General features: G+C 45.8%; 1 protein-coding gene across 4 annotated transcripts in view; it reads right to left on the bottom strand.

The window, feature by feature from the left end:
* The window catches only part of BCAS3 (BCAS3 microtubule associated cell migration factor), a 1,792,248-nt gene that overhangs the window by 1,434,104 nt on the left and 344,235 nt on the right, over window positions 1-13,909 (bottom strand). The window lies entirely within an intron of this gene.

A 13,909-nucleotide genomic window follows, 5' to 3' on the forward strand; every position in this document is an offset into this window, starting at 1 on the left:
GAAACGCAGCTTTTTATTGTTTTGCTTTGTGAGTAGTTTTTATTTTTTCTTTTAATAAACACAGTTTTGTTTGGGAAAGTTTAGAGACACGTAGGACTTGTCTTTCAAATCTCAGTGTAACATTAGCGCCCTGAAATTAAATCAAGTCTTAAATATTGTAAATATTTGTTTTCTCTGAACTATAAATCCACCATATTTATCTGCAACCTTCAGAATTATTTGAGCATATCTTTCACAGGAAATTATATTACCCCCAACAAATTGAGGTTATGATGTACATGTTAAAATGTTCAATGGTAACTTACAGACATGTTCAAAAAACATATATATTTTTTGTGTAGTGTTGTCCATCATCCCCCATATATAAAACCGCCATTCACAACTTATCCTGCTGCGCTAATGAAAAGTAATAATCTAAAATGCTTGCTCAAATGTATGTGGCTGTGGTAAACAGGGCTGAACTATGAATTTCAGGGCCCAATACTGGCAAAATTTTGGGGCTCGCCTCTACCCCAACTCTGCCTCCACACCTATTATATGACTCTGACATTATGAAAAATCTTAAAGTTTAAGATTTAAGATTATTACATTTTTCCGGTCCAGACAAAGGCTTAAAGCAACAAGAGAAAAGACTCTGTGTAGAAGATGTGCACACCAATGTATACTAATAAAATAAATTTTTTGTGACCCAAAAACACACACAATGTTAAAAGCATTTAAAATTACAATGCATGTTGACAACCCAAAACATATCAAGGGTATAATACAAAATCCATGAAATGCGGCTCAGCACAGTAAGGGGCACTTTGCACACTGCGACATCGCAGGTGCGATGTCGGTGGGGTCAAATTGAAAATGACGTACTTCCGGCATCGCATGCGACATCGCAGTGTGTAAAGGCTGGATGATACGATTAACGAGCGCAAAAGCGTCGTAATCGTATCATCGGTGCAGCGTCGGCGTAATCCATGATTACGCTGACGCGACGGTCCGATGTTGTTCCTCGCTCCTGCGGCATCACACATCGCTGTGTGTGAAGTCGCAGGAGCGAGGAACGTCTCCTACCGGCCTCACTGCGGCTTCCGTAGGATATGCGGAAGGAAGGAGGTGGGCAGGATGTTTACATCCTGCTCATCTCCACCCCTCCGCTCTGATTGGCTGCCTGCCGTGTGACGTCGCAGTGACGCCGCACGACCCGCCCCCTTAACAAGGAGGCGGGTCGCCGGCCACAGGGACGTCGCACGGCAGGTGAGTGTGTGTGTGAAGCTGGCGTAGCGATAACTTTCGCTACGCCAGCTATCACCACATATCGCTGCTGCGACGGGGGCGGGCACTATCGCACTCGGCATCGCAGCATCAGGCTGCGATGTCGTAGTGTGCAAAGCCCGCCTTAGTCTATATTCACAAAGGACCGATAATGTTCGCAACGGCAGCATCACACGCACATACTGTGCAGCGACGTCGCTGTGACCACCGAACAATCCCTCCTTCAAGAGGGAGGTGCATTCGGCGTCACAGCGACGTCACCGCGACATCACTAAGCGGCCGGCCAATATAAGCAGAGGGGCGGAGATGAGTGGAACGTAACATCCCGCCCACCTCCTTCCTTCCGCTTTGCCGGTGGACGCAGGTAAGGAGATGTTCGTCGCTCCTGCGTTGTCACACATAGCGATGTGTGATGCCGCAGGAACGAGGAACAACATCGCTACTTACCTGACAATGATTTTTTGTCATTAAACGACCTTTCCAAAACAAACGATTTTTGTCTTTTTTACAATCGTTTTAGGTCGCTCCAGCCTGTCACACGCTGCGACGTCGCTAACGGCGCCAAATGTGCGTCACAAACACCGTGACCTCAACGATATATTGTTAGCGATATTGCAGCGTGTAAAGCACCATTAACCTGGAAGTAGCCCATACATTCTAGGATCATCTGTACCTGCTCTCACAGCCCTTCCTACTTCTGGTGCAGCTCATTAGCCTCATGCATATTCACTATTTCTCCCCTTCCCCCCACACTGGAGTCTGTGGATCTATTGTACAGTAAAAAATAAATAAATAAATAAAAAATGACATAGGGTCCCGGCATATTTTGATATCCAGCACACATAACACCTACAGCCACAGGCTGCAGTCCCCAGCTGTGTGCTTTATCTTTGCTGGGTATCAAAATAAGAGGTACCCCATGCTGTTTTTTTTAATTATTTAAATAAATAATTTAAAAAAAAAAACAGCGTGCGGTCTCCCCCAATATTGATACTGTGCCAAGATAAAGCCCATAGCTAGGGGCTAAAATTCTCAGGCTGGAGAGATCCAGCCTAAAAACGTCAGCCTGCAGCCGCCCAGGATTTTCGCATCCATTAGATGCAACATTCCCAGCACTTTACCTGGCTCTTCCCGAATTGCCCTGGTGTGGTGGCAATCGGGGTAATATCAGGGGTTAATCGCAGCTCACAGCTGCGAGTAAGCCCTATATTGGTAATGGCAGGCGTCAATGAGACCCCCCCCATCACCAATCTGTAATAAGTGAAAAGAATTAAACACAAACATCAAAAAAGTCCTTTAATTAAAATAAAATACAAAAAGCCTCCTCTTTCACAACTTTATTAACCCCATAATCACCCCTGCAGGTACGATGTAGTAAACACGAAGTCCCATGGCGATTCAGCTCTGCTACATCTGAAGATCACAGTGAGCGCCATAGAACAGGACTGCCCGCTGTGAGCTCCAGAAAATGAATGAGCCACACGATCAGTGGTGACATCACTCAGGTGATTCCCGGTCACAGCTGGCGATACCTGTGACCGTAAATAGCCTGAGTGAGGTCAACGCTGAACCCGCGGCTGTGATTGGTTGCTGTCAGATGCTGGTGGCGCGTCTGACTGCAACCAATCACAGATGAAAGCAGTGAATATGGAATAAGCAGGGAAGTGGAGGAGCCGTGGGAAGTACAGCCACATCGGTGATTCAGTAAATATACCGCACCTGCTCCAATCCCCCTATCCCCAGCACCATTTAAGTGCTGGCCAGATACCCTGGATCAATTCCGGGTATCTAGTGACAGGTGGACTTGCAAGGTATGTGAGTCCACCTGTCACTGGGGTGAAAAACCGTAGTAAAAGCGCCGAAAAGAATTGACATGTTCATTCTTTCCAGAACGCAGCAAAACCGGAGGTATTTCCCAAAACCGTCAGGAAAAAATCGTGACGTGTTTGTGTGCGTGCATGAGATTTCAGAAATCTCATAGACTTTGCAAGGACTGTAAAAAGCAGTGTTTTATTAGCATGGATTTCCATAACACCAAAGCAAATCTGCATCTAAAACCGCTGCAAAAAAGCAGTGTGAACATAGCCTTAATGTTAACAATCAAAAACAATAGCCCCACAAGTGGTATATGAAATGCCCACAGTTATAGACCTGATAAAGAATGATAGGTCACTAATAATAGCACAAAGCAAGATACTCTCATACAGGGTCAGCAAGGGAGCGCTGTTGCAGAAGCAGAACAGCAGAGCTCAAGTGGTCTGACTGTAAGTATTAATACTAAAAGCTTTCACACCGTTAAAAACATTCTCGGCTCCCACCACGCTCCCTTACAATACTATTATCCAATGAGGAGTGATTGTGAAATGCGACTATCCGATAGGTTACGCTGCACATTGCAATGGTCCAATCCCTGCTGGCTAACAGCTCTGCAGCTTCTGCTGTTGTTATTGTCAATAAAGTCCATTTGAGAAAAAAATGCTGGCAAGAAGGTGATTGGCTGCTGCCTGTTCGTGTATAGAACGCAGATCCTTATTGGCTACATAGTTTGAACTACGGCGGTTGAGAAGAAAGTGAATTCAGCCGCGCCCAGGTCTGAAATACACCGTGTATTCATCCTCGCCTAACCATCAACACGGCCTGATCTGCCAGTTCTATGGTGCAGCTTTTTTTTTTTTTTTTTTGCTTCATTACATGTGGCAAGCTCAACCTCAACCCTCCTCCATATGGGTATCCACAGATTGAGCTATGAATAAGGCTGTGTCCGCACTTTGCGTTTTCACCTGCGTTTCAGTTGCTTATATACTATACTATATTATAGTACAAGTAAAGAATATTTTTAATTTTTTAAATTGGATGAAAGAAAATTACTTCTTTTTACATTTGACGATGCTTTCTTTTTTTTCGCTTCATTACATGTGGCAAGCTCAACCTCAACCCTCCTCCATATGGGTATCCACAGATTGAGCTATGAATAAGGCTGTGTCCGCACTTTGCGTTTCCACCTGCGTTTCAGTTGCTTTTCCGCAGCGTTTTGAACTGCAGTGTTTTCATGCCAAAAGGCATGCGTTTTGATTTTCCTGCAAAGTCTATGGAAAATGGGGATTTCTTGTGCGCACTTTGCAGTTCAAAACGCTGCGTTTAATTTGCATAATTTTGGGCAAAAACTCTGCGTTCAAAGAAGTCGCATGTCAATTGTTTTTGCCATTTGGGCTGCATTTTGCTAACATTGAAGTCAATGAGAAGTTGCAAAAAGAAAGCAACATCAAAATTCCAGTGTTTTACATGCTTTATAGCTGCAGAAAACATGCGTTTTGGACTACCAAAACGCATGCGTTTATGACATCAAAATAATGGAATGATATGTCCCTTTACACACACACATAGTCCGATAATTAAATTAATGAAAAATATTAATTTCTTGTTATTTTAGCCATATATAGTATAAAACCGCTATAATTATATTAAATAAAACTTTTTTTGTTATGATTTAATAATTTCTATTTGTTTTCTTTTTTTTCCCTTTTTTCATAGTGTTTGTATGTTAAAACTTAATTTAGTAGTGTCTTTGTAATCGAAACGTATCTGACTTTAAGCAATGGAAAAACAGGTAAAAACCGCTAAGAACGCGGCTAAAACGCGGTAAATACGCACATGGTCAAAAGCAACTTTGGCAAAAGCAATTTCTGCCAGAGGATGAGTTTAGAACGGCAACTATCTTGAAGCAAAGGGCGGACACAGCCTTAAAAAAGATTCTACCAGTCCAGCTGTAAGCACCGAGGTAGCTGAGAACACTAAAGAATTCCTTCCCGTTCCCAGACACCCCCAACCCTCCAGACTCGGTCTAGGACTGGACTAGTTACTTGTTGCCCAGGTGATTGCCGCCCGCCTGGCCTCTCTTCCAAAACCTCCGTCCTGACACGGCACGCTGCTTTTCTTTTGCACCTGCACCTTCTGGGCGGAAGCTGATATAGACCAATGGTCTCAAACTCGGCTGGGTATTGTCACGTTTATCTCTCGGTGTGGAGAGATTTATGACGTTTCTGCCTTTTCCACTTTCTCCCTACTCTGGAGACTATATTAAATGTATGTTGCTTTCTGTTGGCGCAGCAAGAGTTAATGTCAGTTTTCCCTTGCAGAAAGTTGCTTAATTAGAGCCTAGCTGTAGGCTTTTGTAACCACTCCCCCCCTCCTTAAAAAATAGCCCATCAGCCACCTGTATTTTCTTCCCTGCTTTGGTTTTTCCCCTTTACCATTTGTTGTCTTATATCTCTGTATTTGGGTGCAGTGTGACAGAGTTTTGGTTTTCCACCCTGTTTGACTAATTTCTGTAAAGGTATCTCTCTGATCCTGGTCCCCCCTTGGGTGGTGGCAGGGTACTAGATCAGGGCTGGTGAGGAGCAAGGCCAGGGTGGCAGCCCAGACGTCCTTACCTTCAGAGGTCATTCTGGGATCAGGGATATCTAGGGTCCCCCTAGCCTGAGGGTCAGTCCAAGAGCCCTTATTCCCCATTAGCTCCATTTCTTGCTGTGACAGGTACATGGGCCACACATAAAATTAAAAAATTAATTTGGGGGCCGCTTTCTTTGCAGAACTCAGTGACATTTTTAGTGGTACCATTTGTTTTCCTATAGAACTTTGGATCACTGTTTTTGAACATTTTTCGTTTGTTTATTATAACAAACGTGCATTATATATATATATATATATATATATATATATATACATATATATATTGTGATAACACGCTCCGGGATCGCCTTTGCTGGGTTGAAAGGGCACGTATTCACCTCAGGCAGACAGCCGAATTCAAGTTGTAACTGACGCTTGGTCAGGTTTATTGCAGTGAAGCATAAACAAAAGGAAAAAAAACACCAACAAAATAAATCCTTGCCTGTCCGGCACTAACTATACACGGTGTTATCCTAACTACCAACTGGAGGGCTTCTCCCTTCCAGCTAAACCATACAAACATCAGGCACTGCTCCTCACAAGTGTCTCCTACACAGACAGGCTTACTGTGTTCCCAGATGGAGACCCTCCCCCAACTTCCCAGATTCCTTTTACCTCCGTCCTTCACCTCCCATTAATCCATTAGTAGCCAGGTGATCCTGGCCAGGCTAAGTCACATAGGACCGATACCGGGGTGAGATATACCTGCCCTCATCCACTAATCCCACATGAGTCTCACATATCCCCCCCCTCTGCTCAGACCACTGCAGCTGAGCAACAGCAACCACAAAACAGTGCACACGAGACAGGGCATCAGCATTCCCCATCCGCACCCCCGGGCGGTGCTCCACTGTAAAACGGTAGGCCTGAAGTGCAAGGAACCACCGGGTCACTCGGCCATTCCGTTCCCTATTCAAGTGCATCCACTTGAGAGGGGCATGGTCAGTGATCAGCCGGAACTTCCTTCCAATCAAGTAATATTTAAGGGACTCTAGAGCCCACTTAATGGCTAAGCATTCTTTTTCCACTATGGCATAGTTGCGTTCATGCTTATTAAGTTTCCGACTAAGATAAAGGACCGGATGTTCCTCTCCGTCCTTCAGTTGTGACAATACAGCCCCTATACCGGCATCAGAAGCGTCCGTTTGGACCACGAACTCGCTGCGGAAGTCAGGAGTCATTAGCACAGGTTGAGAGCAAAGAGCTAGTTTTAAGTTATGGAAGGCTTCTTCGGCTGCCGCAGTCCATTTGATCATGACAGAGTCTTTTCCTTTGGTAAGGTCCGTCAGGGGAACAGCGGTAGCCGCAAAATTGGGAATGAACCGTCGGTAGTAGCCGGCTATTCCCAAAAATGCTCTCACCTGCTTCTTGTTGACTGGTTGCAGCCATTTCTGAATGGCTTGTATCTTGTCAATCTGGGGTTTAACAATTCCCCTCCCAATTACGTATCCCAAATACCGGGCTTCTTCCAGCCCGATATGACATTTCTTGGGGTTTGCTGTTAGACCCGCCTCCCGCAGGTCCTCAATCACAGCCTCTAGTTTCTGGAGGTGCGTCTCCCAGTCCAGGCTGTAAATGACTATGTCATCCAAATACGCAGAAGCATATTGCCTATGGGGCCTCAGGACTCGGTCCATCAACCTTTGAAAGGTTGCCGGTGCCCCGTGTAGTCCAAACGGCATATACACATACTGGTATAAACCTTCCGGTGTAGAAAACGCGGTTTTCTCTTTAGCGGCCCCTGTTAGCGGGATCTGCCAATAGCCCTTCGTTAAGTCTAGGGTCGTGATATACCGGGCTTTTCCAAGCCGATCTATTAATTCATCGACCCATGGCATAGGGTATGCATCAAATTTGGAGACCGCATTTAATCTCCTGAAGTCATTGCAGAATCTAATGGAGCCGTCTGGTTTCGGTATTAACACAATCGGACTCGACCAGGCGCTATGCGATTCCTCGATTACACCTAACTCTAACATGGTCTTCACTTCTCGGAAGACAGCTTCCCGCCGAGCCACCGGTATTCGGTAGGGCTTTACCTGAACTGTTACCCCAGACTCTGTTATGATGTCATGTTTAATGAGAGTGGTCTGCCCGGGCTTTTCCGAGAAAAACTCGTGATTGTTGATTACAAACTGCTTGACGTCGGTCTTTTGCCGCTCCGACAGAGTCTCCGCCGTCCCGACATCCGGTATGGTCTGCTTGCAGACCGGAAGGGCCAGACCTGCTGACAGAGCTGGACGGTCCTTCCAGGGTTTTATCAGATTCACGTGATAAATCTGTTCAGGCTTCCTTTTACCAGCCTGGTACACTTTGTAGTTTACCTCACCCACCCGTTCCTTAATTTCAAAGGGGCCTTGCCACTTTGCCAGAAATTTGCTTTCTGCCGTGGGGACCAGGATCAACACCCTATCTCCGGGTGCAAAAGTACGGATCTTGGCCCCCCTATCATAAATCCTTTTCTGTGCTCCTTGAGCCTGTATCATATGCTCTTTAACGATGGGCATCACCGCCGCAATACGGTCCTGCATTTGGGTTACATGGTCTATTACGCTTTTGAACGGGGTGACCTATCCCTCCCAGGTTTCTTTAGCGACATCTAACGGGGACGTCGGGCGTACAGAAGCTCGAAAGGAGAGAACCCGGTGGAAGACTGGGGCACCTCCCGGATGGCAAAAAGCAAATACGGGAGTAAGTAGTCCCAGTTCTTCCCGTCCTTGTCTATCGCCTTACGGAGCATCTGTTTCAAAGTTTTGTTAAACCGTTCGACCAGTCCGTCTGTTTGAGGGTGATACACGGAGGTGCGTAACTGTGCTATTTGTAACAGCCTGCAGAGTTCTTTCATTACTTTAGACATAAAGGGGGTTCCTTGGTCTGTGAGTATTTGTTTTGGGACACCAACCCGACTAAACACATGGACCAGCTCCTTGGCAATGGTCTTGGTGGCCGTGTTACGCAAAGGGATGGCCTCGGGGTAACGAGTGGCATAATCCAAGATGACAAGGATGTGCTGGTGTCCTCGTGCAGACTTGGGGAGGGGTCCAACTAAATCCATCCCAATTCTCTCAAATGGGATCTCGATGATAGGCAGAGGTACTAAGGGGCTACAGAAACGGGGCCTAGGCGCAGAGATTTGGCAGTCGGGACAAGACTCGCAATAAGTGCGAATATTGTGATGCATGCCGGGCCAAACAAAACAGTGTAATATCCTTTCGGTAGTTTTCTGGACCCCCAGGTGTCCCCCCATCATGTGTCCGTGTGCCAGGTCCAGCACTCTCCTTCTCCCCCGGTATTACACCGGTGACTTCTGCACTCTTCTTCTCCCCCGGTATTACACCGGTGACTTCTGAACTCTTCTTCTCCCCCGGTATTACACCGGTGACTTCTGCACTCTTCTTCTCCCCTGGTATTACACCTGTGACTGCAGCTGCTGAACTCTTCTTCTCCCCCGTTATTACACCGGTGACTTCTGCACTCTTCTTCTCCCCCGGTATTACACCGGTGACTTCTGCACTCTTCTTCTCCCCCGGTATTACACCGGTGACTTCTGCACTCTTCTTCTCCCCCGGTATTACACCGGTGACTTCTGCTACCAGACTGGCCTTTACCAGAGTCACCACACTTCCCGAGTCTAATAGTGCAACAACAGTATTGCCATCAATGGACACTTCACACAGGTGTTTTTTCATATCGCCTTGACATGCAGCAACACACACTACCCGTGCAACCATAGCCCTGCGTTTTTCAAAGTCCGTGACATCACACTGCATCGGTTCTGCAGTTACTGGACAGTTTGCAGCAATGTGGCCCACCTCCTGGCAGCGGAAACACCTCACGGGCCCCTTGCTAAGACCATAGTTTGGCACCTTAGCCCTCACAGGGCCAGCAGTCCTGTTTTCCTCCTCCACTGCCTTAGGATATTTTCCTCCTCCCCATGACCCTGGAACAGTCTTACCAGATCCTCGTCGAGAAGGGGAAGAGCGAGGATGTGTAGCATCGTCCATAAGTCCTTCTGCCAAGGAATAACGCTCCACTAGATCCACTAGCTGATCCGCTGTCGTGGGGTTTCCATGGCTTACCCACCTCTTCAGAGATGGCGGTAGAGCTCTTAGGTATTTATCAAGAACGATTCTTTGTACCATCTCTGGCGCCGTCAAAACCTCGGCTGTAGCCATTTCTTGGTCAAGTGAATGAGGTCAAACATCTGTGACCGCGGTGGTTTATCGGGCTGATAAGTCCATTGATGAACTCTCTGTGCTCGCACGGCCGTCGTCACTCCCAGCCGGTCAAGGATCTCGGCTTTTAGTTTATCAAAGTAATGCGCTGCTTCAGGCTCAAGATCAAAGTAGGCTTTTTGGGCCTCACCTGCCAGAAACGGTGCAAGCAAGTCGGCCCATCGCTCCTTTGGCCACTTTTCCCGCTCCGCCGTCCGTTCAAACGTAGTCAGGTAAGCTTCCACATCGTCCTCTGTGGTTAATTTCTGCCAGCACCGACTCACATGAATCACCCTCTGGTCAGCCTCCGCATTACTCTCCGGTACGGTCGCCAGACGCTGCGCCACCTGCTGCAAAAGTTGGCGGTCTTTAACCGTCGATTCCACCAGTTCCTTCAACTGTGCCGACATCAAGCGATTAGCCTCCTGCTGCACAGCTGCGGATTGTACCAGCGCTTTCACCACGTCATCCATTATGATGCGCTGTAACGTGCTGCCCGCATTCTCCACCACAATGTGATAACACGCTCCGGGATCGCCTTTGCTGGGTTCAAAGGGCACGTATTCACCTCAGGCAGACAGCCGAATTCAAGGTGTAACTGACGCTTGGTCAGGTTTATTGCAGTGAAGCATAAACAAAAGGAAAAAAAACACCAACAAAATAAATCCTTGCCTGTCCGGCACTAACTATACACGGTGTTATCCTAACTACCAACTGGAGGGCTTCTCCCTTCCAGCTAAACCATACAAACATCAGGCACTGCTCCTCACAAGTGTCTCCTACACAGACAGGCTTACTGTGTTCCCAGATGGAGACCCTCCCCCAACTTCCCAGATTCCTTTTACCTCCGTCCTTCACCTCCCATTAATCCATTAGTAGCCAGGTGATCCTGGCCAGGCTAAGTCACATAGGACCAATACCGGGGTGAGATATACCTGCCCTCATCCACTAATCCCACATGAGTCTCACAATATATATATATATATATATATATATATATATATATAAAAGCATTTTTGATGGACAAAAATTTTAATGCTTTATTTTGATCTTTTTTTACATTTAATTCCCTTCTTGAAAGTAATATTGTCTTACAATTAGCCCCGTATAGTAATTTTGGCCAACATCCTGTAGTAATGTTCCCATCCTGGTCCTCATCTTTTAGTAATGTCCCTCATCCTGTTCCCCTTCTTGTAGAAATGAGCCCCATCTTGGTCCCCATTATTTAGTAATGTGCCCATCCTTGTCCTCTTGTAGTAATGTGCCCAACCTTGTCCCCATCCTGTAGTAATGTGACCATCCTTGTCACCTTGTAGAAATGTGTCCAGCCTGGTCCTCATCCTGTAGTAATGTGGCCAACCTTGTCCTCATACTGCAGTAATGTTCCATCCTTGTCCCCATCCTGTAGTCATGTGCCCAACCTTGTCCCCATCCTGTAGTAATGTGACCATCCTTGTCCCCTTGTAGAAATGTGCCCATCCTGGTCCCCATCCTATAGTAATGTGCCCTTTTTTCTCCCCATCCTGTAGTAATATGCCCATCCTTGTCCCAATCCTGTAGTTATGTCCCCATCATTGTCCTCATCCCATAGTAATATCCCCATGCTTGTCCCCTTGTAGTAAGGTGCCCATGCTTGTCTCCTTGTAGTAATGTGCCAATCCTGTAGTAATGTGCCCAACCTTGTCCTCATCCTGTAGTTATGTCCCCATCCTGTAGTTATGCCCCCATCCTTGTCTTCTTGTAGCAATGCGCTCATCCTTGTCCCCATTATGTAATAATGTGCCCATTCTGTAGTAATATGCCCATCCTGTAGTAATGTGCCCATTCTTCTCCCCATCTTGTACTAATGTGCCTATCTTTGTCCTCATCCTGTTGTAATGTGTTCATCTTGTCCCCATTTCCTAATGTGCTCATGCTGGTGCTCTTTTTGTAGTAATGTCCCCTTTTCTATTACATGTCTAGCTGCAATGCCCCATCCTATAGAAGAGTCACCTCACCTACACACAAACACACACACATACACAAACAATTCCTCACACCTGTCCTCCATTCCCTCGGTGTCCAATGGCAGCCTCCAGCCAATCAGAGGGCAGCAACTAATGTCATACCATCAGCTTCTGGCCTCTGATTAACCGTCAGCTGCCATTGGAATAACTGTGCCCAGAGCTCGTCTCTGCACAGCGACTGCAAATCAGTCATCTGAAATAAAGCCCTGACTGCAGAGGCCTCTTGCACCAGCTATGATCATCAAAGGGGCCACAGGCCTGTGAAACGCAAGAGAAGCCTTGAGGGCAGCGAGTTTGAGATCCCTGATATAGATGGTAATTGGTGAGTCACGGCCAGGCAGGGCTGTTTGCGGACTGCGCGTGTGTACAATGTGACATCAGGACGCCTTCTTGAATCTGACTGGCTGCCTGCACAGTGTGTGGCAGGACTGTAATCACAGCACCCCATTTATTTAATTGGATAGTATTGTGTGATGGTTTGATATGCTGCACTTATTATTATTTTTTTTTTTAATAAATGGCTGAATTATGGCCGTTATGAAGACATCAGTATGTGATTATATGTCTAGATTTAATGGCCATGCACTATATAGAATTGTATTGCGGATAAAATATGTGCTATATGTGGGTTCCACGGTGCATTTACTTCCCTGTTCAAATGAGCACTAACACTATAGATATCAATTGTTTATAACATCATGTTTGTGGCTCAATTGCTCTTCTTGTTATTCACCCTACTCTGATAACCATAGACGCTATGACTTCTCATTGCACCGCGCATGCGCGGTCTATAGCTTTCCTTCCCCTCCACTCATTCTGTCTCCATAACGACCATTAGATATTCTAAAAAAAACTCTTCGGCTTAAGAAAATGCATTATATCTATGTATTAATCTGAAGTTGGAGGCACAATGGGAGAAGAGGAAAATGGAGAATATTGATATGTGACATCATGCCTGAAAGATGGCGGGGAAGTGTGCACCATTGGATCACAAACGCATAGAGCACTATATGCTGGACTTTAAACTCTAGCCTCTTAATTATAATATGTGGCAAGACTGTAATCACAGCACCCCATTTATTTAATTGGATAGTATTGTGTGATGGTATAATATGCTGCACTTATTTTGCTGTAATATATGGCCAAATTATGGCTGTTATGAAGGCATCAGTATGTGATTATATATCTAGATCGAATGGTCATGCACTATATAAAACTGCATTACAGATATAACATGTACTATATGTGGGCTCCACGATACATCTTCTTCCCTATTTAAATTAGCACAAACACTATCGAGATCAACTGTTTATTATATCAGGTTTGTGGCTCAACTGCTTTCCTTGTTACTTACATCAATCTGACAGCCATGGACGTTATGACTTTCCATTGTATTTGCGCATGCGCGGTCTATGGCCGTCCTTCCCCCTCACTCATCCTGTCTCCATAACGACCATTGACGCTGACTTCGTGACGGGTAGGACAGCGCATGCGCAGCTTACGAGATAGAGAAGAAAGAAAACGGATCCGGCACAAATTCCTCTTGAAGTAAAATCATCAAAGTCTTTATTGTAACCATTAAAAAGCACCGTGAAGACCAAAAATAGATGTTTACAGTATGAGAACTTTACGCGTTTCGGACTTCAATTTAAAACCACGAAAGAGTCCTTAGTCACAAGTATCTCAAGTTTACCACAGGACTACTAAAATAGACTGGCCTGTAGGCTGGAAAGAAAGGAAGGAGGGGCAGGAATGTCTTAATTACTCTACAATAAACAGGTGAACACCGTAACATATACCATTCAAAGAAAAGAATACAATAGCCCGAATCGAAGTAGAACTGGATATTATGGACCTCAAACAAAATAAATATGGTAGAGATGTGAAAGATTATGAGACCAAACAGGTGTACACATGCAACATTGATACTAAAACTAAATCCATTCTGAAGAAACGAGGCCAGCAATCACAGGG

This window comes from Anomaloglossus baeobatrachus, chromosome 2 (genome assembly GCF_048569485.1).
Source record: "Anomaloglossus baeobatrachus isolate aAnoBae1 chromosome 2, aAnoBae1.hap1, whole genome shotgun sequence".
In the NCBI taxonomy this organism is placed as follows: Eukaryota; Metazoa; Chordata; class Amphibia; order Anura; family Aromobatidae; genus Anomaloglossus; species Anomaloglossus baeobatrachus.